Below are 25,990 nucleotides of genomic sequence, written 5' to 3' on the forward strand. Positions count from 1 at the left end.
TAGACAGGTATGCGGTAATATCTCATTGTGGTTTTCCAGAATTTGGTGATATTGAACATTTTCTCATGTGCTTCTTGGCCATCTATGTCTTCTTTAGAAAAGAAAAAAATGTCTATGCAGATCATCTGCTTGTTTCTTTAAATTGAGTTATTTAGTTTTTATTGTTGAGTTGTATGAGTTCATTTTTTTTTATATTTTGGATACTGATACTTTATGGGATATATGATTTGCAAATATCTTCTCCCATTCACTAGCTTGCTTTTCATTTGATGACAGTTTCTTTCACTGTGAAATAGCCCTTTTCATTTGATGTAATTTCTTTTGCTTATTTTTCCTTTTGTTTCCCTTGACTTTGGAGTCAGATCTATTAACACATTGCTATGACTGACATCAATGAATTTATCACTTATGTTTTTATGGTTTCAGGCCTTAAAGTGACATGCATCGCTTATAGAAGAGACGATCCTTTCTCCATTGCATATTCTTGGATCCCTTATCATAAATTAATTGTCCATAGATGTGTGGGTTTATTTCTAGATTCTCAATACTGTTCTGTCAACCTGCATGTCACTTTTTATGCCAATGCCATACTGTTTTGATTACTATCGCTTTGTAGTATAGTTTAAAACTAGGGCCCATGATACTTCCAGCTTTGTGCTTCTTTTCCAAGATTGCTTTGGCTATTCATGATCATTTATGGTTCCATACACATTTTAGAATTCTTTGTTCTAGTTCTGTGAAAAAGGCCATTGAAATTTTGATAGGGTTGCCTTGAATCTGTAGATTGCTTTGGATAGCATGGACATTTCACAATACTAATTCTTTCAATCCATGAGCATGGAATATCTTTGCATTTATTTGTATTTTCTTTGATTTTCTCATCATTGTCTTTTAGTTTTCAGTGTACAGGTCTTTCACCTCCTTAGTTAAGTTTGTTCCTGGGTATTTTATTCTTTCAGATCAGTTATAAATGGAATTGTTTTCTAATTCATCTTTCTGATAGTTCATTACTGGTGTTTTTAAGCACCACAGACTTCTGTATATTGATTTTGTATCCCTGCAACTTTGCTGACTTTTTCTTTATCAGTTCTAATACGTTTTTTTTCTGTTTGCTTTTTTTTTGTTGTTGTTTTTTTGTGGAGTGTTTAGGGTCTTCTATACATAGTATAACATTCCTCTGCAAAGAATGACAGTTTTATTTCTTCCCTTCCTATTTGGTGGCCTTTTATTTCTCCTTCTCGCCCAATTGCTGTAAGTAGGACTTCTAATATTATTTTGAATAAAAGTGGCAAGAGTAGATACCTTGTCTCACTCCTGTATACTTAGAGGAAAACTTTTCAGTTTTTCAACATTGAGAATGTTGGCTATAGTTTGATATATATGGCCTTTATCATGTTGAGGTGTGTTCTCTTGTTACCATTTTGTTGAGAGTTTTTATCAAAAATAGATGTTGAATTTTGCCAAATGCTCTCTCTGCATTTAAGATGATCATATGATTTTTACCCTTTATTTTGTTAATGCGGTGTTTCACATTGGTTGACTTGTGGGTATTGAAATATCATCCTTGCAGTCCTGGAATAAATCCCATTAAATCATGGAGTATAATCCTTTTAACATATTGTTGAATTTGGTTTCCTAATGTTTTGTTGAAAATTTTTGCATCTATATTCATCAAGGATATTGACCTGTAATTTTCTTTGTTTGTTTTGTCTGATTTCAGTGTAAGAGTAATTGGTTTGGTATAAGGGTGATATTGACCTCAATGAATATTTGGTAGAATGCACCAGTGGAATTGTCTGGTCTGGGCTTTCATTTATTGGCAGGCTGTTGATTACTAGGAATTGGTCTATTCAGATTCGTCAAATTTTTTCATGATTTACTCTCAGGAGATTGAGTGTTTCTAGGAATTTATCCATTTCTTCTAGGTTTTCCAATTTGTTGGCATATAATTATTCATAACAGTTTTTTATAATCCTTTGCATTTCTGTGGCATCATTTGTGTAACATCTCCTCTTTAATTTGTGGTTTTATTTAATTGAGCCCTCTCTCATTTTTTCTTGGTAAGTCTAGCTAAAGATATGTCAATTTTGTTTATCTTTTCAAAGAATCAGTTTTTTTTAAAGTTTATTTATTTTGAGAGTGGAGGGACAGAAAGAGAGAATCCCAAGCAGGCTGTGCACTGTCAGCACAGAGGCCAACACAGGGCTCTAACTCACAAACCATGAGATCATGACTTGAGCCAAAATCAAGAGTAGGACACTCAACCGACTAAGCCACCCAGGCACCCCTCAAAGAATTATCTTTTAGTTTCATTTATCTCTTCTACCGTCTTGTTAGTTTCTATTTCATTTATTTCCTCTCTATTCTTTATTATTTCCTTACTTCTACTAACTTTGTTAGTAGAAAACAACTTTGTTGTTTTTCTTTTCCTGATATCTTTAGGTGTAAAGTTATTTTGCTTATTTGAGATTTTTCTTGGTTCTTGGATTAGGTCTATATTCTTATGAACTTCCCTCTTAGAATCATTTTTACTGCATCCCATAGATTTTAGTATGTCACACTTCTGTTTTCAGTTGTCATTAAGTATTTTTTTTTATTTCCTCTTTGATATCTTCTATGACCCACTAGCCCTTCTGTGACTCAGTAGAATGTTATTTACTCTTCACATTTTTGTGGGTTTTTCAGTTTTCTTCTTGTAGTTGACTTCTGGTTTCATAAAACTGTCATTTGAAAAGATGTTTGATATGAGTTCAATCTTCTTGAGTTTATTGAGACTTGTTTTGTGGCCTAACATGTGATATATCCTGGACAATGTTCCAGGTACACTTGAGAATAATGTGTATTTTGCTACTTTGGGATGGAACGTTCTGTATGTATCTATTAAGTCTATCTGCTCTAATGTGTCATTTAAGGCCAATGTTTGATTTTTATCAATGTTTGATATTCCAAAATTGATTTTCTGTCTAGATGATCTATCCAATGCTATACCTGGAGAATAAGTACCATAATATTATTAGATTACTGGATAACATAATTTCTTAGCTTTCTTTTTTTTAGATGGGTAACACTAATAAAAATACACAAAATGCAAAGCATTTCTTTTGTCTCATGTCTTAGATTCCTGAAGATCTTGAAATTATCCTGTGAGACATTTCCTTACCTCCAAACTGATGTTCACAGCTTCCATAGCTCTCTGCACTCGGGCTCCTTCCAGGAAAGAACTAAGTCTAAACAGTGCCTGTATCTGCCCCCCCCCCCAATCTCTCATGCCTCCTAAAGCAGAACTGGACATAAGGTCTGTCCTCCGTAACCATCTGCCAAATGATGGATTTCGTCAAGAGCATTAATATGTATGTGTTTCAGAGGGGAGATGTTCTTACTGTGTTCTTGCCTACCCACAAATTCCAAATCTAAGAATATGTGACAATGAAAATTCTAAGTGAGTTCATTTTTTTCGAACCAGACTTAACAGAGTAAATTCCTGTAAAATAACATGCTTCATCAAGTGATATAACGACTAAGTGATATAACGACTAATGAAAAAGAAAGCTAGAATTACTAAAATACCTATCACCGTGATTTGAGCCAGTAAATACCTATCCAAATAAAGCTATCCAAGTCAAAAACCACACACCAGCCATATTTTAATTGAAATCAGATATCCCAATGCTGTGTGTGTGTGTGTGTGTGTGTGTTTTCCTCTGACATAGTTTGTTTCCACAACTGTTTTCTTTTAGTTATTCTACGAAATAAAATAGAATATTAAGTCTGAGCTGACACCACATTTTAAACTGCGCTTCATTCATTTCATACTTTCCAAGCTCTCGCATTTGTAAAAGCCATACTTTCTCACATATTCCAGAAAGTGTGTGTTCAAAATGAACAAATAAGGATGCTCGATGCTCGGGTCCCACTATTTAAAACGTGTGTTTCGCTAAAAAGAGCTACCAAGAAAACATCAGATATTTCAGCGTGAAAAGAAATAAAAGCTATCTGCCTCACATTATTCACAGCCAATTCAAACAGGCTACTGTGGTATTCATAAATCCCTCGGAATTAAGTCAAACATGCATAAAATCAGGCTTCCTTTGTGGTAAAAATTTCTTCCAGCTGAGCCCAAGGAGAGAAGAAAAAGTTATTCAAATACCTATTGTGAAACTGAAGACGATTTGAAAAAGTCAATGCCTACCTCTGCCCAAGTCTTCCTGACAATTTCCTAATTTTAAGGAATTGTCTGTGAGACCTGTCATCAACCTGTTTCCATTAAAAAATGAAGAACAATGCAACAAATGTCATGATATTAGCTTAAAGTAGTGTTGTAGTGTTTGGTGTTTTAAGTGGGAGTCTATTTGCTTTGTTAAGATTCAGGTAACTCACTCTGAAGTAAACAAATCGCATGCTTTTCCAACAAAGCCCAGCTACTTTCTCAGAGAAAAAGAGAGTACAATTTATTCTGCTTCTGTGAATTGAAAATAAATACATTTTGCAAAGAGAAGCTTCATTCCCCGAAATATTTAGAAAGTAAGCAATACGGTAATGCTCTCCATGTGATCATCTGAGAAGAAGTTGTATTTCATTTTTGAATTGGACTTAGTATGAGAACAGAAAGGCTGTTCTTCATGCGACCGTTGAAAAGGGGGACAAAAATGATCACCATATTTATGTTGATAAAGCTCTGTGCCCACAACAAGCAAACAAACAAGACCAACTTTCCACTATGACTGGGGCAGAGGTCATAGAGGTCATCAGAGGTCACCTGATTCATTTTCTATTTCCAGATACTCGGCCACTTGGACACATGCATTGCTCATCCAATGACACTAAATGGGGGCAGAATTTGTCACCCTCAAATATCCCTCTTTGGCCTAAAGGTAATTTTAGGCTGACTATTCTTAGCAAACAGCAGACACACAAAAGCTCTAAAAACCAAGTAGAAGTGACCCTTTTGTAAGAGGTATTTACATTTGTGAAAGAAATCCATGGTAAGGGCATCTCCCTCTTGTACCCAGAAGAGAAAGACACCAAATCTCTGGAAACTCTTACCAATAGAGTAGGTGAAGACTTACATATGCGAAAACAATCATACTTTTATTTACTGCGCTTTGCCTGAAAACCTCCCATAACTGCCTCACCCCACCATTTTTTCTCTTTGGCTGGAGTTGGTCTTTAAGGTGGCTGGCCTCATTGTCACAAGGCAGCCTGCTCTGGTGGCTAAAGTCTAGTTAAAAACAGTAAGAAAAAAGACACTGATTTAAAACTCACGAATCAGGGCACCTGGGTGGTTCAGTCCCTCGAGCATCCAGCTTTGAGGTCACGATCTCACGGTTCATGAGTTCGAGCTCTGCATTGGGCTCTCTGCCGTCAGGGCAGAACCCGTTTCGGATCCTCTGTCCCCCTCTCTCTTCCTGCACCTGCCCACCATTCATGCTCTCTCTCAAAAATAAATAAACATTAAAAAACACCCACAAGTCTTGAATTCATTCTTGGCTCTTTATCTTACGTGCTTTGTGATTGCTGGCAACTTAATTCACATTCCTTATTCTGAATTTTATCATCTGTCGAATCACAGTGACTTTCCCTCAGATCATGAGCACGAATGGGTGATATAACTCATATAAAATCACTAGGACATATTAGGAACTCGATAGGGAGTTAACCTTTTGAGGCATTTTTTTTTTCCACTAGAAAATAAGCACTTTGCCCATCAAAGCCACTATTTCTCCAACATACACTGTACATTTCCGTCTGTCCACTTTAATGCATTTCATCTCTTCCTCCTCTTTCTCCAAATGACCTTTTTCTTTCTAATCACCACATATAGACGCCTCTGTCTCTTCAAAGACCCAAATCAAATGCCACCTTCTCAGATTGTGCTGATTTTTCTGGCTTTGCTAAAGATAGACGTACACATTCTAAAATTTGTTCTTTTTTCCCATAGAGTAATTTAGTATCCATTTGATAAATTCTTACTGCATAAATGCATAAATGTGAAATATCTTATTCATGCTTGACTATCCTCAAACTTCAGAATAAGTGTGTGTCAAACTACGGACTATGGAATACTTGGATTAAAAATCATTTCAAAAAAGATAAAAGAAGGCCACACAATTTTGCAGAGGTGAAACAAAAACGAGACAAGGCACGTCTACCATAAAATGTGCCACAGTAAATAGAAGTCTTCACATTTTTCATTTTAAAAATTCAGATTTATGTGAAAAGGGGGGGAGCAAAGGAAATTGGGTTAAGGAACTTGTTTAAAAATATGCTTTCCAAGGCCACCCACCCAATAGTCTAACCTCTAGCTGACTAATTAGGTCCACTTGCTTTATGAGGCATGGGCCTTAAGAACTAGGATAATTTGTAATAGCACAGCCAGGAAAAACAACAGAAGTAGAAAAATATTTTTATAGTTGCAAAACTTGGCACCGGTTTCCCTGCAACTAGAACATATTTTGCCTATCCTTTATGAACTTCTGGAAAAAGAATTAAGATGCACAGAAAAGATTTTGAAAGAGAGTTTTAAATAATTTGCATATCAGCACAGAAACAAAAGCCTACAGTTGACTGTTAATTTAAATAATCAAACATATACAGCATTGTGAAAAAAGAACAATGAATCCTGAGGGATGTATAATGTAGCATAAAATTAAAACGAGTTTGACCTGACTGACATTAAATTTGATTAACGAGAAGCTTCTCTCAAAAGAGCATCTGCCCTTTCAATCCTACAAACAACTTACGGGTCAAATGAATTTGCTACGCCCTATTAGGAAAAGGCTTTCCTATCAGGAAAAATCCAGAATCTCTGATACAGCCCCAAGTCCTTTTATTTGCTTGGATTGAATTAAACCTTAAGACACTATGGTTATATTCATATTCTAAGCCATTTGTACCTAATGTTAAATTATTGCACGTTTTATTTAAAGTTAAAATCATTATGCATTTTGTTGCTAAATTGAAGGTTTACAGATGCTGGCCAAATTATTGACAGATCAGTGGGAGATTTACATTTTAATTTAGTCCTTTAGAAAAAACTTTGACAATAACCCTTAGCTACAGTAAAAAAATAGAAAAGACATTATATTCTAGTTGAATTCCCAAAGCAGTATTGGTTTGCTCAAAATACATCTATTTCATTTAAAATATAAACATCTCTACATGTATATATATGATACATAAGGTAGAAGTAGGTTTCTAAAAATGTTATTTTTTCCCACATAGCAATGTAGTACTCATCTGATGAATTCTTACTGAATAAATGCTAAATACCTTATTCATGCTTGATTATCCTATAATCACAGAATAGATGTATGCAAAACTAATGTATATATTCTCTCTGACATCTTTACTTATACAAGCATATATAATATGAAATGATATGATATGATATGTATTTTATATGTACGTAATGCATGTATATACAGATGTATATATGTATTATATATGTATTATGAATGCAATATATAATACATAAAATGCACTATATACACACAATATATGTGTATTTATACATTATATTATACTATATACAATGCATATATATGCTATTATATAACATATGTGTTATATATATGCATATATTATACATAATATACGATGTATATATCATGTGTATGCATTATATATACATATATTTTATATACACATATATACACATGTATACATTATACATTCTATATGCATTACATATGACATATATGTATAAATAGACATATATAACATATATTATGTGTATATATACACAAACACACATACACACAGTTGTGTATGAGAGAGAGGAAGAGAGAGAACCCTTGTATGGAATTTGATTTTCCCGTTTGAGAGTCATTTTCAACCACAGACAATCTCTGCTTAGGGGAGCTAGAAATTGGGGTGACTATATCAGCCCTGCAGTGGGGCCCCAGTGCATCCGCACTGTCCAGGGGACCATTGTGTGGGGTAGGGTGGTCAGACGGTGCAGCAGCAAACATGGGGGCTGGGAGGTGGTCAGCTGTGGCAGGAAAGCACAGTCAGCACCATTTGAGAATACATGGGAGAGAATGGGGGAACACCCAGGTATACTAAAGGGGAGAGGACCACGAAAGACGACACTGAAGCCCATTAATTATGAAGATCGGTGACATGGAACTGCCCAAATCTGAATGTTACTAGTAGCCATCTACAGATATATGCTGGAAACCTGTGGATTGATTGAGTGACCAAGTTTCTAAAGGAAGAAGTAAAAATCCTGGATGAGACTACTTTAAAGTAAACCTGGAACAGAAGAACCTCTGGACTGGATTAGAACAGACACTGTTCTCTGAGCTACTTTAATGGAGAATTGCCATCATTATCTTAGTGATGAGAGCATTAAAGTCAGTGTTAGAACTCAGAACCCATCAGCTTTGTGTTTGGGAGTTTGGGCGAACTGTGAGCAGACAGCACCCCTTCCGAAGGACTTAAAAATTTCTTTTTTAATGCTTATTCATTTTTGAGAGAGAGAGAGGAAGAGCAGGAGTGGGGGAGGGTCAGAGAGAGGGTGAGACACAGGGTATGAGGCCAACTCCAGGCTCTGAGCTGTCAGCACAGAGCTCGATGTGTGGCTCAAACCCATGAACCGCGAGATCATGACCTGAGCAGAAGTCAGAAGCTTGGCTGACAGAGCCACCTAGGGGCCCCTACTTCCAAACGACTTTTTACTTATTTATTTATTTCCTGGTTGTCTTCTCTTTGCTTGTTTCTTGTTATTAAGATATTAAAAGCATTTCAATCCACATATCTTTATAATTAATGTTTTTGCCTCAATATATTTCTTTGAGCACACAAATAACTTTGAAAAACAAAATTCATCAAATAAGCTGTTTCTTTTGATTCTTTTATGTATTTCACCAAATTTGAATCTCACCAAGAAGTTTCATTTCAATATTGATCCATAATCTGAAATACTCAAAATGGTAATGTTGCAATTTCAAAATTGAAATTTCAATACTTTTTAAGCTCTTGTAATTTAATTAGTTCAGTTTCTCTCTTGCTTTTTCTTAGTATAAATCTGAACACTTTTTTATTTGCAAGCTTTATTTTCATTAAGGGCAATTAACTAACATTAAATTGCCCAATAGCTGCTTTAGGGACACCTCGTCCTGTGGTCTTTTTTCACCCATTATTAGCCGTGGCACTCAAATTATTTAAGAGGTCATGGGCAGTACCCTACTCAAGCCCAAACTGTCTATAAAAGACGTGTGTTCCTTTCTTTTTCCATTTTAAAAATATTTATGTATTTATTTTGAGACAGAGAGTGAGTGCAGGGGAGGAGCAGAGAGAGGGAGAGAGAATCCCCAGCAGGCTTTGCACTGTCAGCTCAGAGCCCAACATGGGGTCTTTTCTCTCGAACCGTAAGATCAGGACCTGAGCGGAGACCAAGAATTAGATGCTTAACCAACTGAGCCACACAATCGCCCCAAAAGATGTGTATTCTACTAGGTGCCACGGCACGTGTGCAGTTGAATGTTGGACCTGTAAATGCCCATCACCCACAGTGACCTCTTCCTCCGGAACTCATTCCACCCTTTTGACCTCTTCCTCCGGAACTCATTCTTCGCTTCCCAGTTACATTCCTTGTTGCATTTCTGATAACTATAACCAAATCTATGCAAATCCCATAAAACATTTTTAGGCATTACTGCCACTCGGGAAAATATTGTAACGATGAATTAAAAGATCTCTACAGTTCCTCTATAGTTTCCTGCTCAGCTCTGCTATCAGGCCCTGATTTGTGTCAAGGAGGCTTTTCTGGAAAGTTATCCCAGGAAGAAGGGTCTGGGGACCTAGAAGACTGGAGGAGGAAGCAGTAAACCCAATGTATGGTTGTACCTTCTCTTGGCAACTGGGCTTCATTTTACCAGGAATGGCTAACGCGTCCACCTGAGGGTCGATAGCAAAGCTGAGAGAGTGGAAGGCAGGACACAACTGGTATCTCATCAATCCTTTCTCTTTAGCAACCTCCTTGGAGAGAAAAGTTTGTGTCATGACTCAACACATTCTATCGATGGTGCCAACTCTGCTTAGGTAGAGCACCATTAGTAAAAAACATTGCTGATATTTCATCTAGGGTTATTTTGGTAATAATCAGTTTTTAATCCCCTTTTTACTTCAACAGTGAGAAGAGGTTTATGTCAACAGATACAAGGCATAGTAGGAAAAGAATCATGTTAAAAATGCGCTACAATGTGGGAAGAGTGTCCTCATCACAATGGAGGGCTTGAATTTCATCCCTTGCACAAGACAACGTACCAAAAGTTCTTGATTCTTATCCTAATTCTGTTTTGATTCTATTTGTTGCCTCATAGGAACAGTTTGACAATTTCTTAAGGCCATTATGATGTCAAAATTGTAGCTTTCTGGAATCCATCTGCGTTTGTTCCTACCCCATAATAACACAACTGGGACCTATTTTGAATGTTACTGACAGTTTGAAGTTTCTGGAATATTATTTTGGAAATATCTGCTAATTTATGTCACCAAAATTACTGATTTGAGACTGAGCATTTGCCTACAGACATGCATAATTAACTTTTATCAATTATTTATTGAATTTGTAGATTAAATTTGTTTTTCCTACTAAATTCTGAGACGTCCTATTGATAATTAATCATAATCCCCTTAAAATGTACGTGATATAGAAACATTGTGGTTTAAGAATGATATTATATATTTGACTTTAATTTTCAGAGTTAACAAAATAAAGTGTTAGGTAAGACACTGAGACTGAGGTTAGATAATTCACACCAACTCAGATTGGCTAGCGATCTCTAGGCAATAAGTTAAGACAGCATAAAAATGATAACTTAGTTTTCTTTAATTTTCTCTTAAGGAAATATTATTTAAAGCTTATTCACATAGTACAGATCTTCTAGGGAGTGTCTTCCCTAATGGATTTACAATAAGTTTGACTTGTCGTTAAGTTTGACCTCTCCTATCCTAGAAAAGCATTTCTTCGTGCAATTATTCTCTCAAACTGAATATAATGATGGGACCCTCATCATGTGGGATTTGTGAGGATAAAATGAGATATCACGAGGAAAGTATGTAACCAAAATTCCATCGACCACATTGTTTTAAAACTCCCTTCTAGGTACTGTGATACAAATGATTAGATATCAAGGTATTTAAGAGAGTGTACTGGGAGCTAGATAAGTCTGTACCACATTTCAGTGTGAGGAAGAAGAAGAAAAATACAATAAAACCTTGGATTGTGAGTAACCTGTTCTGCGAGTGTTTTACCATAGGTTTAGTAAGATATAGATTAAATGCTAAGTGTAGTTCAGAGTAAAAGGCTAGAGCTTCCACGAGGCTGAGTGCCTCTGGGATGCTGTTTAGGGTGACGTTGGAAGCAAACCCTAAGACAAGGCAAGGAGATAGGCAGGAGGGGAGGCATTACATCTAGTCTTTAGGAAATGATTCATGGAGTTGATATATTTGAGTAAGATCTTAAAACATGGAAATAATCTCAACTTGTTTTCTGCTTTCCCAAAGTTGCCCCAAATTTTTTAGATTTCCATTGGGCTATGTTATTCAATTTTATAAGCTATAGCTACAGATGGACACATAGGTAGAGAAAAAGATTTAGATGTAGGTATGACTTAGACACACACACACACACACACACACACACACACACACACATATATATATACATACTCTAGGCTCTTTTAAAATGTTTATTTATTTTTGAGAGAGAGAGAGAGAGAGAGAGAGAGCACGAGCAGGGGAGGGGCAGAGAGAGAAGGAGAAAGAGAATCCCAAGCAGTCTCCGTGCTATCAGCGTGAAGCCCGACATGAGGCTCAAACTCACAAACTATGAGATCATGACCTGAGCCACCCAGGCGTCCCCATACTCTGTTCTCTTTGAACTGTATTGGAATGTATCTACATCAAAATGTCTTGAGTTTCAAAAACAAAGCATTTTTAGACCACTGTTCAGTGATAACCCCACAACACAAAGTTTAAGGAGTACTGCCTCTACGTGTCAATGATAACATCTTATTAACTGGAACTGGGACAAAATGCATATTTCCACAAATATTTATTTTTATAAGACTGCTGTCAGTCCTAACAGTTAACAAATATTTAAAGCAGTTTTTTTTTCAAATAATATTTTTGGTTATGAAAAATATTGAATATGCTTTTATTGTTTTTAAATGGGAAATACTTGAAAATAAAGTTAATATTCCATATGTCAGTAATTCTAGCATCATTGTCCACACTCTATAGAGTTCAATAAAGTTAAAAAATCTTTATTCGGTTAAAATCAATTTGATGGAATCAATGAATTGGTATTAATACCCTTTCTAAAGCATTTCATGATAATATAAATTGATAACAATTTAAAGCTACTGCATTTGTGCTTTTTGTGCCTTTTTATAGACTGAGTTTATTAAATAGTAGGCTTGATATAATTTCAGGTACCTATTATATATTTTTAAAATAAATAGGGGCACCTGGGTGGCTCAGTCGGTCGGGTGTCTGACTTCGGCTCAGGTCATGATCTCGCGGTCCATGGGTTCGAGCCCTGCGTCGGGCTCTGGGCTGACAGCTCAGAGCCTGGAGCCTGTTTCGGATTCTGCGTCCCCCTCTCTCTCTGACCCTCCCCCGTTCATCTCTGTCTCTCTCTGTCTCAAAAATGAATAAACGTTAAAAAAATTATAAATAAATAAATAAATAAATAATGCATTAATTGGGGGACATGTATTTCAGAAACAAAGTGGTATAGTTTTTTCATTTTCTTGAAAACTGGATTACAAACACTGCAGCATTATTTGACATACTTTGGTAGTTTCTTGTAGAAGTCAGTACATTCAGTACATATCTTTTGAAACAAAGTGAATTGAATTGAATACAATTCAATTTTTAATCGAAACTTTGTTGTGGAGTTAGACAATAAAAGCAATTCTATAGCCCAAGTAACTCAAGCTTATAGTCTGGCTAGGTCCCAACAACTAAAATGGTGCCATTTAATTATAAAAGAAACATTTATCTTCTATATCATTCCGTTGCCTTTTTCTGGGGAAAATGTTTTTGTTTTCTTTTTTCTTATTTTTCTTCCAATAATAAAGCAAACTGCTTAGCAAAAGCGTACCTTACTGCGACTGCTACATGCAAAACTGAAAATACTCTAGAAATTTTCTCACGTTAGTTTATTCAGTGTCAGCTTCATTCAGTAGAAATATGCCCCCTATCAGAGTCAACTTCTTTCAGTAGAAATTTTCCCCTACAAGAAGGGGAGAGTAAACTGTTATATTTCCCAAATGATCAAGTCTTTGGATGTGTCCTTACCTTAAAGAGGGTAAACAAAAATTTCTAGAAAACAAGTTAAAAAAAAAAAATGAAATCAACAGCTCAATCAAACTCACTAACCACAATAGGACTCTTAAGTATCAGTGTAAGACCCGCTAACTATATCTTGTTCTATGTTACTTGTGTCATCTTTAAAAAGACGAAAAGAAAGAAAACTATACCAATCTTTCCATGAATATTTCCTTTTAGTATTCCCATCCTAAATGCTGATCCCAACGGACAAGTTTTATTGTGGTTTTTGCCATAAGACAATTCACTTACTGTACCAAGTAGTAAATATATAACATATTTATATAAAATATTATATAACTGCATTTTATATTTTAAATAATATATTTTTATATATGGTATACACTATCATGTATATATACATATATATACACACAAGACATAAATTACATTAAAATGTATTTGGGAAATTAAAATGTGATATTCAAGTTGATTTAAGTTGCAAAAATACAGCCACTTGTCAAAATGTCATAATTTCAAAGATACAGGCCAGATACTTCTCTACAATAGGGTCTTACTGAGAAACATAAGTCTAATTTATTTCCTTTTAAAGTAAATATTTCTAAGTTCATTATCAAGCAAAAAGTGGACAATGACAAATATTCTCACCTGTACCCAGGCCACCCAGGAAACAGCTGAGGGTTGTAGACTCCAGACTGTTTGGATGCACACTGTGGATGCTCTACTTGAAGGTCCATAGACTAGAGAGAGTATTTTCTACATTCACAGAAACCAGTTGGGTTGTTTTTCCCCCTCTGGTTGACAGTCTTCTAAATTAGAAGACGTTGTTTTCCATGAGAAACGTGGCGTATTTAAAACATTAAAAACAGGAGCGCCTGGGTGGCTCAGTCAGTTAAGCGGCCGACTTCGGCTCAGGTCATGATCTCGCGGTCCGTGAGTTCGAGCCCCGCGTCGGGCTCTGGGCTGACAGCTCAGAGCCTGGAGCCTGTTTCAGATTCTGTGTCTCCCTCTCTCTGACCCTCCCCCGTTCATGCTCTGTCTCTCTCTGTCTCAAAAATAAATAAATGTTAAAAAAAATTAAAAAAAAATAAAACATTAAAAAACATTTAACATGGCCCAGCTGTTCGGTGTGAATCAAGTCATTTCGGACCACCCTGATGAGGACAGCCTGCGGGTGACCAGAGATCGTAGCTGAAGATTTCTTCCTCTACTGGCTTTACTCTAAATAAGGATGTTTCCCAGGTTGCCTTGGCATTTACCAAGCATTTTGGCACACTGGCTCAAAAGGCCAATTTAGTAAATCACAAAAAATGCTTTTGACTAAATTATGGCCTTAGGTAAGGCAGTGGGAGATCCTCTGGGATGTCTGATGAGAGGCCGGGTTCACAGTACTGGATGCCCAGTCCTATGAGAATGACCCCTGGTGAGCAAGCTTCTGGTCAGTCAAAAGCAAACCCTTGAGTTAAAAAACAAGCATTGTTATTTCCCAAAAAGTGAGACAAAGTATTTCAATTACAACTTAGCTATTTTCTGTAGCCTTAAAAATATACAAACAAATCAAAGGAGGCACTTTTCTTGCATGGAATTACGTAATGGTCAATACTTAATATATATATATATAATTTCATAGAAATATTACACGTTATACACACACACACACACACACACACACACACACACTTATAATTCCCGAAGGAGGCGTTTGTGCAAATAACAAATGCACGAAGGAGGCGTTTGTGCAAATAACAAATGCACGTTCTACTAAGAGCAAAATTGTTGCAAGCTAACCAATTATGGAAAGTCAAAACACACATACATGATATGTAGTAACTTTCCAGAATGATTGCCTTTTTTCAAATTTTTTTTCACATGTATTTATTTTTGAGAGACAGAGAGAGACAGAGCACGAGGAGGAGAGGGAGACACAGAATCCGAAGCAGGCTCCAGGCTCTGAGCTGTCAGCACAGAGCCCGACGCGGCTCTCGAAGCCACAAACCCACAAACCGGGAGATTATGACCTGAGCCAAGAATGATTGTTTTCGATTGGATCAGTTTTCCTCTAAAGTAAATCTGCTAGGTTTAGGTGCTGCAGTTAGCCATTGCTATTTAAATACACACTCCAATTTCTGGTAGCTTCAAATAGCGTGATTTGTAGCCTCTCATCATTCCACAGATTGCTGGGTGGTCCTGTGCTACTCCCCCCTGGCCATGCTCAGGCACTTGCAGGGTGACAGGGTGGGAGCCAAGGAGCTTTTCTCCTAGATCTTGTGGTCTGTGCAGTCAATTGCCTGGCAGTCTTGGGTTGGTTTTCTCATCGTTGGGAAGCCAGCTCAGTTTCCTCCACTAAGGGTCTCAGGGTAGTGTTCTAAGATGTGGATGGGGGAAACTGTGAAACTCTTTGACATCTGGACCTCGAATTTGTGTAGCATCTCTTTTGCCATATTCTATTGGTCAAGCAAGCCATTTGTCCAGGCCAGATTCCGGAAGAGAAATGCCTTCCATGTTTCATGGCAAGATCAGCAAAATGCTGTTGTAAAAATACACGACAGCAATTATACCAATAGTGAAAATAGCATTGTCTTCCTAGATTTCCTCATACATGGAGACAGAAATACACCAACTATTTTGTCCAAGGTATTAGTCCCATTTCTGAATAATATCCATCGCGTCTTGGAAATCTTTTACGTACTTGCAAAAAGTTTTAGGCTTTGGGATATATAACTATTTCTATCATTGTACAAATCTAAGAATATTTTCTACATTCACAGTTCAGATATCTTCAACACTTCAAACAGGACCATCATTTGGTTCGTTAATTCTTAGCGCCGTGAACACTGGCTGTGACCACAAATAACCTTGGTGGTAGTTATCTTCTATCAAAAGTTACATGTTAACCAATGTGATCAGAGTTCATGATGCCAAAGATTTATAATGATGTGATTTAACGTGAAGAATAATTGATAGGTTGTTACTTATTTCATTATTTATGTGTATATTTATTTGTTATTTAATTGCTCTGTTCTTTACATAGCATATCTGCAACATAATATTGAATTTATCTAAGTCCTGTGGTCCAGGAAAACAACATGGTTGAGAAATCTCCCTGCCTATTTTCTTTGCCCCCAAGAGGCTGCTAAGCTCAAAGCATCATCACGCTTCCTGAGTATTCTGAGAGAAGTACCCAGCTCTACCCTTTCTCAATGACCCAGATAAACTGTCTCCATTCTTCCACATAATGTCCATAGACTTGTGAATGAGTTTCTTGTTCTCCTCTCTCTATGAACACCGGACCTTCTTCCATTTCTTTGAGAAGTTCCTCATTAATATTTCCCTTATTGCAAAAATCATCTCCTAAACCTTCCAGAGCATTTTGTTTTTCATATGCGTTATAGGTCATCATGAGAAAACAAACAAAACATCCTTAATTTGAGCGCAATTCAAGTACAAACTTCCTAAGTTTAAACTTCTGATGTATTTCAAAACCTTTTAATTATCCCTATGGCAAGAACAATTCTCAGTGATTCCAAAAATCACTTGTATGGTTCTTTTTTATCCGTTCTTTGGAAACTTTTACCCTTGATCAAAAAAATATGGGGCTCATCGATAGTCATAAAGAATATATTCTAGGATTCCTATAAGAAAAAAATGTGAGAGAATTTTTCTAAAGAGATAACAAAGAGTGGCAGGAGGGAGATGTAGTTTTTGTGAATTATTTTCTTATTGTTCTTAGTGGGAACATGGGCCCAATACGAAATGCTTCATGTTACCCCTTGACAAAACTTTAACAACAGTTTTTCAAATCTTTTATTTCTTTTGATTTTCAAATCTCTAAATTAGGCCTTTAATTTTTAAGGCAAAGAGAAAAGAAATGGGAGGGACCATTGTATGTGTTTGGTGTGGTCAGGCGGTTCTAAACGCAGGGATTATTAAGGCATTAATGGTGCCACTGTGTAGAGGGAGGGAAAGAGTCTCTTGTCTATGTCTTAAAATCTTTATCAGAGGTTGGCCCAACTGTAAAGGAGCATATAGTAAATATCTTCAGATTTGAAGAATATGTCGTATTCCCGCTACTCCTCAACTCTTTCAGAACAATACAAACCTAGACATAATATGGAAACCAATGGCATAGTCACATTTCAGTAAAATTTATTTACAAGAACAGGTGGCTGGCCAGATTTAGCTAGCTGGCTGTAGTTTGTCAACCATTCATCTAGATTTTTGGATTAATATGAGACAGAAGAAATGCAAACACAGAACTGCCATCATGGGCTGTGTGTGGGAGGGGGTGGGAGGCGGTCCAGGAAGTGTCACCCTGAAGGCACTCCATTTGGATGAAATTGCAAAGGGGATTCAGAGAAGTATATACACGAACCATTGGTTCTAACTTTTGGGCCATCCATCCGGAAGCCCTAACCAGCCAATAATTTCAAGTTATACTAAAAATTTTCTCTGTGTACCACCTAGTTCCCAGCATTATTTTAGTTCAAAAAATTTTAATGGTCTCTCTGCTGTCATCTTAGGTGATTTGTAGGAGTAAACAGTAATCTATCAGTCATTAAATCAAACCTGTTTGATCATCTTTGTAGATAATAATCCATTCTGTTTGGCGTACTTTTGCTTATAAAATTACTAGTTAAAATGGGTGAAATGTCCTTGGAAGGAAAGTATCGAAGTTAAAGGATCCTTTTAGGGACTGAGACTACACTCTCAATATTCACGGTCTATGGTCTAAACTTCATTAAAAACTTGCTCTAATCAGCTGAGATAACTAACCAAAGAGAATCAGTTTTGGAATGATACCTGTATATTGCTCATGAATGGCAATCTCACATTTCCATCCTGTGAGATAATTGACCTAGGGTATAGATTTTCCATTTTGCTCTAGATTGAAACTGGCATCAAATTGGGGAACAGAGCAAGCAAAGTAAATCAGGGAACCAATTGTGTTGAAGTTTGGTAAAACCTACCATACAAGACAAAATACAATTTGTATTCTTTTTTCCTGTCTGGCAATTTTGCTTTATTGCCAAACTGTATCCAAAGAGGTCCTCCAAAGAGATCTCTTATGCTTTGGGTACTAGACATACGACAAAATTATTTGCTTCTATGTGCAAATCCAGGAATGGGACCTATGTATATTTACTGTATTGCTGCGTGTTCATGGTCTATTAAATTTTTCTCATTCTTCTCCCACAAAATCAGGTAAGAACCCAGTAAAAATTATCTCTCTAGGTAATTTGTTTATTTCCATTTAGTTTCAGTTTGAATTGAATGAAAAGTTTTCAACAATATATATTTTTGATATTGAGCTAAGCCTGGTTTTCGAAGTATGAATCATTATTTTTTTCCAACTTTGTTTGAATCACTGTTTTACAACTTTTATTAAGCACTTGAGTCTGATTTTTATGTGAGGTTTACAATCTCTGGGGGCTAGGTACATATTTGGTAGTTTCAGGAGAGAAATGTATCTTTCCTTCCCACTTATCCATAGATGTGTGTGTCCATATTCGCAGTCATTATATACAGGAAGTGGCCACTATTTCCCTAGTAGTCTACTGAAATCAGAGGCCAGATTTAATTTGCCTTGAAATATATATATATATATATATATATATATATATACACACACATATATTTTGCTTTTGACCTTTTTTAGCTAAAGAAATCATTTGGTTTTCTGACCTAATGACTGTTCAGAAAAATTCAGTAACACGTTTTAAAAGATGGCATATAAAATGTAATTTCTATTCTCAAGAACTCTGTCAGTTCCTGTGGGCCTCTCTCTAATCGTCTCCAAATGTAAATAACTGAGGTTAAAGTCAATGCTATTTGACTTGCAATGAAGAAATTTTACTTGTACTCATCACTTTACATAATTGATTCTGCCCACTCCTTGAGTGTTGTTTTTAAATAATGTGTATTTTTAAAATTAAGTCATATTTTTAAGTGACATGAAACCCACTTTCTCGCTGCCAAAGCAAACGGAACAGTGACAACAGGTACTCCAGCATTTATGAGTTTTCTTCTCTGTAACGTCTTCGAAACAGCCATTGTTATAGCAAATCATGGCAAGATCATAGAAGGTTACCTGTAAATTTACTTTGACACTTAAAAATGCTATTATTTACTTTAGATGGTTGATGGGGTCTACAAATGTTTTTATTCCTGGAAGGACACATTTAGAAGGTTGAAATAAAATGTATTATTTTCATAGTAACCAGACATTTGACTTTTCTCTGTCTCTTTTTTTAAAGTTTATCTGTTTATTTCGAGAGACAGAGAGGGAGGGAGGGAGGGGCAGAAAGTGAGAATCCCAAGCGAGCCGCACACTGTCAGCACAGAGGCCGACACTGGGGCTCAATATCCTGAGATCATGACCTGAGCCAAAAATCAAGAGTTGGACACTTAACTGACTGAGCCACCCAGGCACTCCTTGTTTTTTTTTTTTTTTTTCTCAATTGGAAATGGCTAAATATTTCAGTTCTAGTAATTCATTCTAAGGGTTATTTTCTTTAGTCTGACTTTGCCTTGTTTTTCAGTCCAGAACACATTGTAACCGATTATCAGCACTGACTGTCCTTCCTCAAGGGGTTCACCAGGTCCCAGGATATCTCCTTAACCTCAGCCTTCCTTACAAAGGCACCATTACCTGTAGCAGCTACCTCATGGTCTCAGTAGCCCAGTTCCTTTGACTTCCACTTATTATTTTCTAGAAGGTTCTCTTGGCCCTAGATATGCCTTACTTGCTGAAACAACCATATGTTGTATCTAATGCTGATTTCCTTCTCTCTGATACCTACCTTACCCGTCTGAGTTTCCTGATACAGCCTCAGTTGATAAGGTCCAGTAGTAGTCATAACAAACATTTAAAATTCAAGATTAATAATGATTTGCCTTTGTGTTGTATCTTAGGGATTTGTAACCTATTTTCATAGCATTTCAGCCAGCCTCATATCTGCCTCTGTGATATAGGTAAAGCATTACTAAACCTGATTTATATAAAAGTATACTGAGTCTTAGAAAGTTAAAGGGACTTACCTGGGATGACAGAACAAAGCGGAAGGATAGAGATACCATTGAAGTTTTCAGACTCATTTGCTCGTTCTAATACCTCTGCCCATGTTGTCACACGGTTTCGGAGAGGGGGAGAGACACAAGAGTCAGAGACAGAGAATTTCAACCTGGCTACCTCTTTTACCAGTCATCTTTCACAATTTAAAATTGGTCATTATGCACATCTATACCCACGTGAATGCACACTCGTGCACACACACATGCACACACGCAGAGGGAACAGTTACAAACTGGCATAAAAAAATCCATTGACCTCACTCCCGTATCCTTTTTACTTGCTAAATACAGCAAAGTTAGATTGTGGAGATCCAAGAAAGAATTAAAGAAGCCCATTTATATACTGTATTTTGGAGTTATAATGGAACTATACAGTGGATATGTAACTACTGGAAGATATTAGATGTACCTAAAGGTCTTCAGAAATCATATTTAAAGAGCTAAAAATCAATTTGCATATATCACTGCAGTGAGATATGTGTTGCCATAAATTTTTGAATGACAATATTGTATTATTGATAATATTATTAAATATGATCATCAACATGTTCTATTTCATGGCTCAGTTTGCACTGATTTATTCAATAACTCAGAGATATTCATTAGAAATCCAGATGAAGAAGGAAACATTATTTTACTCTGATAAAATTCTAGTTAAGATTTTTTTTCCAAAGTTAGTAACTAAAGTAACCTAAAAGAGGTAAATTCTAAAGTATGGAACAATAATTGATACAAAAATATTAAATATATTATGCCAAGATCATTTTACTCTTTCCTACAAGATTATACCATATCCGATTCTGTATCTAAACCAAATTTATATCTGCACAGTTCTTATTCATAAACCACAATTCACATGAGAAAAATGACAATTTAATTTTCTTGAATATGAATAATTCACTAATTTTGGAAGTAATCTATTTTCACAACCACAGTCATTGCTTTAGAGATGTAAGCGTATGAACATGTATATATTTATATGTAATTTCTAAGAATACCATTTCTTATTTTTTTAGCTTGTAGCTAAAAATTAAGAAAGTGCCTCAATACGTTATAATCACAATTGTAAAGAATGCATTTTGTTATAAACAAAGTAAAATGATATGACTCCCTTTGTGTATCTAAAAAGTTAATGGCTCTCAGAATTTACATTAGCCACAGACAACATGCTACTTTAGTAATTAGCTGGATTCATTTTCATAGATCTTCTCGCTGTACAGAAAAACATCTTTACTTAGCATACTGTGTTGTGTTTAACTTCCAAGGTTAATTTTGTTTTTCATTTGAAGGTATGACCTTTTTTTTTTGGCTGGTTATGGCTTCCAATTTAAAATATAGTCTATTATGATACTTGTAACATTGACTTTTTAATGCAGATTAAAAACAACAGCAACAACATCCAAACAGAAGGAAACAAACAAACAAAAAACCCAAGCAAGTTCACTAGGTCATTTCTTTAGCCATTAAAAGCACAAACTGTGTACCATATTAAACAACAAGGGTGTGTAATGTCTTCAGTGTCTCTTGGACACACACACACCTAACTCACACACACGCATGCACACATACGTGCATAATCACTTGAATAGCAAACAGTGTCCAACATCTTAAGGGTATCACCATGTGATCCATCTGATGGGGCATTGAATCAGCATGATAAGTGTATCATAAAATAGTATGCTTCTTTTGCAAGAGAATCTATTAATAGTGTAAATTCGTGTTTTGTTATTTTAATTAATAGACTTTATTTTTGAGTGGTTTCAAGGTTCCAGAAAACTTCAGCAGGAAGCAAAGAGAATGCCTGTATAGTTCACTCTTCAGAGTGGCCGCCATTCTCTACGTCTTCCATCAGTTTGGTACATTTGTTAAAGTTAGTGAGTCAATATTGACATATCATGAACGGAAGTCCATAGTTATATTAGGGTTCCCTGTTTGTGTTGTGTATCCTGTGGGTTTTGACCAATGGGACATGTGATCACCATTACCATATCACACAGAGAGTTTTCACTTCTCTAGAAATCTCTGTCCTCTACCTATCCATCCTTCAGTCCCTGCCTCACAAGCCCCTGACAATCACCCATCTTTTTACTGTCTCCCTAGTTGTGTGCCTTGTCCAGAATGCCATATATTTGGAATCACACAGCATGTAGTCTTTTCAGGTTGGCTTTGTGCATTAAGGTTCCACCAAGTCTTTACTCGCATTTCTTTTTAGTGCTGAATAATAGTCCATTGTCTGGATGCACCATAGTTTATTAATCTACTCACCTATTGAAGGATATCTTGGTTGCTTCTAAGTTTTGCCAATAATGAGTAATCTATTAATGTTACTCTTGTAATGGTATAAAGTAGTACTTTTTAAAAACTGGGCTGGCTTTCCTGGCCTCCAGGCACTGTTAATTGTATCCAATGATTTTGAACACAAAACAAAATTTTTATCGTGTTAATTTAAAATGTATCACACACATATGTTGTGCAGACTTTAATATATATTGTGACAGGTAAAGGTGTTACAAAACCAAACAAGAGTAATAAAAATACCAGCAATGGGTTTCAAGTCTTCAAATGTTAGGGCAACTATTGTAGTATGAGTTATCAGACAATGATTCTTGAGAAAAAGCTAAGAAATGAAATGAACTAAGTCAACTTTTTTGTTGTTGTTGTTGTTAATTTAAAAGAAGAGTCTGATGATTAGTAATGTGGAATACCTTTCCAAATACCCGTTGCCATGTGTGTCTGCTTTGGAGAAATGTCCTTTGCCCATATTTAAAATTTGGGTTATTTGTTTATTTGCTACTCAACTGTAGGTGTTTTTACATATTTCGATATTAACTCTTTACCAGATACATGGTTTGCAAACATTTTCTCCTATTCCACAGGTTGTCTTTTCACTTTGTTGATTATTTTGCTCTGTGAAAGCTTTTTAGTCAGATATAATCCCATTTGTCTATTTTTGTTTAAAATTTCTCTAAAAGGGTAAAAATATTATCTTGGGTTCTTATCACACACATAAGAAATGGTGGGAGAAAAGTTTTGGAGGTGAAAGCTTTTAGATGGATTATGGCATTGACTGTGCTAATCGTTCCATGTGTGTATAGTTATCTCCAAACTCATTAAGGTGTATACATTATTTTTATGTATATTTTTTAGTGAGCTCTACACCCAACATGGGGCTTGACTCAAGACCCCAATATCAAAACTCCCATGGCCTACTGATGAGCCAGCCAGGTACCGCAAGTCGTATATATTAAACACGTGTAGCTTGTTTGCATGTCAATCATACTTGAATAAAGTGATTTTTAAACAAGTAAATAAAACCAGAAATCTGCCAGCTACCTTCCAAAAAAGATTCTCTTAAACAGTTCTTTCTAAACATAACTATGATTTATGCAATACTCTGTTTATTCTGGAGAATTGAAAGTGATTTAAACACAGTTAATGTTTATGCCAAAAATTTACTTAAGCAAATAATTTTAAGGATTTTGAGATTAATAAAGGTATTATTACTTAAACTGAGCTTACCTCAAAGCTATCATTGCAAATTGAAATTTTGTATTTCAAGAATTATGTTACACAATTACAAATTCTTCTAAAAAGATACCAGCTTAACAGGCAAGACTTAAATTATGGGAAACTGTTAAAAATTAGTTTACAATGAGTAATCTTGCTACATTTTCAGTACCTAAAAATATATCCTGTATATTTAATTTTGCAAGTCTTCTGAGACCTGTACTGTCCCTACAGAAAGGCTGTTATAAAGCTGTCAAAATATATATTATGAATCCTTAGATAGCCAAAGCAAGCAAGTCAAATCGGGAGCCCAGTTGTGCTTAAGTTTAGTCAAACCTACCATACAAGGCAAGACAGACTATGTGATCTTCCTTTCTCTCTGAGGAGTTTGCCTTCCTGGTAACTGAATTCTTCATAGGTTGAAATTGAGTATCAAAATAATGTGTCACCATGTTTGCTCTAACAACTAAATATGATGAAATGTCCCTTCCTGGGGCATTCAACTGACTTAAATGTAAATGATTTCATTATGCTACAGTCTACTTTTTTAAGGGAAAATAAATTCTCCAGTGAGATTTTTGATACACTTCATATTAAGTGACTGATCGTTCAACTGAACGTTCAAATGGTAAGGCAAAAATGAATATATAATTTGGATCATCAGTAGAATAATCCATTTGGTAATAAGAAGCTAATTTCCTGCCGTTTCTTCTGGTATTTTCCTGTGTTTCTCTGTTAGCAAGTAACTGAGAGAGAGAAAGGAACTTTGACCTGATCGTTAGGACATGCAGGTAGGCACTTAGACTTCCAAGAATGGCCACGCAGGGCTTCACTGAGTTGCTTCACAAAGCTGTGACCCCTCTAAGCTCCAAGGTCTCTTGTTAATATGATCAATTCACAGCAATATATATAGGGCTGCCTTGCTCACAAAGTAACATTTTAATAATTCAATATGAAATGCAATTGTATGAGATGCTATTTTAAATCACTTTCTTTTGCATCCTACACCGTGTTTTATTTCTCCATGTTTTATGCATTTTCCAAACGAACGCATTCCTCTTTAACACAAATTTTATTCTTGGCAATGATTAATTTTCAAGCTCTGTGTTTCAACTGATTCAGTTGTGAGGTATCTCATAATTTTTTTCCTGTTGACTCCACAGATTGAGGGCTTTTGTGATAGGGTTAGATTCAGAAAACAAAAGACTGAGTTAAGGAAAGTTCAAATTGAGCTTATTAATCCTAAAGAAAAGCATATTGACGTTTTGTATATTGACCATGGCTCTTGGCACAGTGTCTATGCACCTGCACTTTAACTATTAATGTGAAGTCACAAAAGAATGACTGAGGTAGGTATTCCTACCTCATTTCTTTGGCAAATGTTTCGTGATTGTTTTTCTCTCCCTTCCTTTCTCCCCCATTTGGTCCTTCCCTTGCTTCCTCTCTCCCCACGTTACCTTCTTTGACAGCCTCTTTACATTTCCAATCCTGGGTCTCCCAACTCACACTGCAGAGCTGTTAACATTTTGGGTCAGGTAATTATTTGTTGTAGGGCAATCTGTCCTGTGCCTTATAGATCTTTGGCAGCCTCCTTGGTCTCTATCACTGGATTCAAGTAGCACCCATTCTCAGGACAACCAAACATGTATTCAGATGTTGTCAAATGTCCTGGGGCAGGGAGTGGGGGCAGATTCACCTTAGGTTGGGAGTAACTTCTTTAGGGCTTGCTATTACGTGCTTCGCCAATTAACAGAATAAAGTCATCTTAATGGCGAAGAATCAGGGGAACGTAGGGGAACAATGATATAGACCTAAAAGATTGCTTTGCATCAATACCGTCTGTACCTTCCCTCCATTCTTAGACTGTGTACACACCATGGTTAAGGCAATCAATCACTCAACCTGTTGATTGTTCTCTGGAAAGAGAAAGAGAGAGCCTTTGAAAAATAGACAATGGGGAGAAAGACAGTTAGTATTTACCCCTCTCCTTCCTGCTCACTCATAGGGCGTCCTTCTGCACCACAGTTACTTAGCCCAACCCAGAGACCAGCAAAGCATCCTGATGCCCATTTGATAGTGAGGATATTTCTGTACTCCCATCAAGATCAAT

The sequence above is a fragment of the Neofelis nebulosa genome, chromosome 1 (genome assembly GCF_028018385.1).
Source record: "Neofelis nebulosa isolate mNeoNeb1 chromosome 1, mNeoNeb1.pri, whole genome shotgun sequence".
In the NCBI taxonomy this organism is placed as follows: Eukaryota; Metazoa; Chordata; class Mammalia; order Carnivora; family Felidae; genus Neofelis; species Neofelis nebulosa.